Raw genomic sequence first — 2,397 nt, 5'->3', positions numbered from 1 at the left:
GTCAAGTTCACTGGAAATATCAGCTTGGACTGTTGCCTAAAAAAAAAAAAAAAACAGGGGGGGAAAAAAAAAAAAAAAAATTGGCGGGGGGGGGGAAGGAGGAAAAAAATAAAACATCACTAATAAACATATTCGGTAGCGCTTATAAGTGCATTCCGAAAGAGAACTCCGAAAGTGGATCGTAAGCGCAAGCTTTACGCCGAGCTTACGAAAGAGAGTCGCTGCAGTGTTAGCACGTGCAAGCGAGAGCGTGTGCTTATCTTAAAAAAGAGGTTAGGTAGCGTGAGCATAGAAGTTGCCCTTGACGTTTGACCGAAATTCCACTCAATTCAGCGAAAGATCATACGATTGTCCCGTTAAAGCTCGCAAACATCATCCGATCTATGAGCTTTATGTTCTGCACAGCCTAATTTAACTTGGATGAGTTTCGCTTGAGTTAATAGCAAAGAGTCGATCGAAGAAAAGCGAAGTGATTGTGTCAAGCGGCATATATATATATATATATATATATATACGTAACCTACATACATATATCTTACGCAATCCCTCGCGGTGAAATTTTAATGCAAAAGCCGTGTATTCTGAGAAATCTCTGTGGATCGGTGCTAGTACCAAGCGTGAATAATAATTAACCAAGGTATGTGGACCGTAGGCTACAACAAGTGATCGGTTTAATTTATGTGAATTAAGTTTATAGGACAGAGGTCAGGAGCCAGTTTCATCGTTGCAGCCTGAGTGCGTATAAGCACATAGACGGGGTGCTCCACGAGAGGAGTATCACCGAAGTGATCCTCCAACCTAAAAGGGGTACCCTTCGACCCCCCTCTACTGACGGAAACGCTGAGCACCGAAAACCTCTGACTTGGGTCAACCATATTGAGGCGTCGCAACCCTTAGGAAGCCCAGTGCAGAAGGGAGCGCCTCGGAACTTTAATCAACTCCAGTGAGAAGACCAGTTTGTCGCGCACGGTAGTGCCAATGTAAGCTGCAGCTTGACCTGCAGTCGGATGTTCCCCGCTTAAGCCCAGTGTGAAGAAGACCAGAACACTGGGCGTGATTTTGACGGACATGCCTACAGAGTAGCCGCCGCCGACGCTACCGAAAGATGTCCGGAGTTGCTCAGTGTTAACTTACACATTTTCGGGATTTGAGTTAATATGCCATTTTAAGGCCAATTCTCTGGGAGATATATAGATATGTATATTTTTTTTTGGAGCATCAAGAATTATGAGTGTTGGTAGAAAAGAGTGGGTATGAGACCTTAAAATAATTAAAACAAATTACTAAATCGTACTTGCATGTACGCTCGTGTGTATATATTGTTAATACCTTCTATTTTTCCCCAGAAAACAGCACCTACGTCATCCATGAGCTCATCGATTACGAAAGGAGTAAGGGTTTTAAATTATCAAATCCAATCAAAAACTGTGAGTTCGTAAACTTGACACTATATATGCACTGAGTATAAATGTAACCTGCGTGTTACTAAATTATTTGATTTAAACCTTTATAATCATTACCATAATGGGTTAACACCTCTCGCCCCCCTTTATTCTATTACCCGCCTATGATTCTTAGTCTCTTTACATACTACGGCCCACACATTCATATATATATATAAGGTCGTACCATCTTGAATTCCAAAGTTGGTATAAATTAAATTAAGTAAATATTTTAAGTGGGCTAGACTGCCAGAAAAATGAATTCATCCGTAGATTAAGAAAATTTGGAAGATATTGAATATTAATAATAGGAAACCATGAAAATATATCTGAAAGTCTTTGTTTTGAAACCCATATATAATATGTTCTAAATTCTAATGTCAGTCCTTAGCCAAGCAAGGTCGAAGTGGTAGGATGAAAACTGCCTGATTGTTTTAGGGTCTATACGGTATGATTTACCTGTATGACATAGGCTGGGTGGGTAAAGAAGAGGGATTCTCGAACGACACCTGAGTTTCCCGTGCTTTGAATAGAGTAGTTGAGATCACCATTCCTTTTTTTTTTTTAACAACAAAACTTTGATCCATTTTCCCTACCTTCAGTCCAGTTTAACCTGTGTTCTGCTTTTGATTTTTGATTCTTTTTAAATGTGCACCTAAAATATTATGCGAGTGTGTGTCAGTACTTAACATAGGAGAGAGTAGAACGAACCCCGACAATCCGGCGAGCTTAGCTAGAGCATAGCTAGAGGTGCACACGAAATCTCCTGGTACTAGTTTGGGTAAAAATACATCTATCCCACACCTGCACGCTACATAATTGGCGCCCAACGTGGGGCCCGACAGGGCATGTTTCTCAAATGGTACATAACATCGGTATCAGAGGCATGTCATTCTGGGGCGAGGCTCCACCATAGCTCTAAAGTTCCATCCAAAACAATAGTATTATCTTCTCA

General features: G+C 40.8%; 1 long non-coding RNA gene across 1 annotated transcript; it reads left to right on the top strand.

The window, feature by feature from the left end:
- Positions 1-280: 280 nt before the first annotated feature.
- Positions 281-1,932, top strand: LOC121403858. Its single transcript, XR_005967518.1, has 3 exons — positions 281-637; positions 698-1,251; positions 1,347-1,932. It is a non-coding gene; the product is annotated as an uncharacterized LOC121403858 (long non-coding RNA).
- Positions 1,933-2,397: the final 465 nt, after the last annotated feature.

This window comes from Drosophila obscura, unplaced genomic scaffold (genome assembly GCF_018151105.1).
Source record: "Drosophila obscura isolate BZ-5 IFL unplaced genomic scaffold, ASM1815110v1 contig_151, whole genome shotgun sequence".
In the NCBI taxonomy this organism is placed as follows: Eukaryota; Metazoa; Arthropoda; class Insecta; order Diptera; family Drosophilidae; genus Drosophila; species Drosophila obscura.
This window is presented reverse-complemented; position numbering and strand designations above follow the sequence as displayed.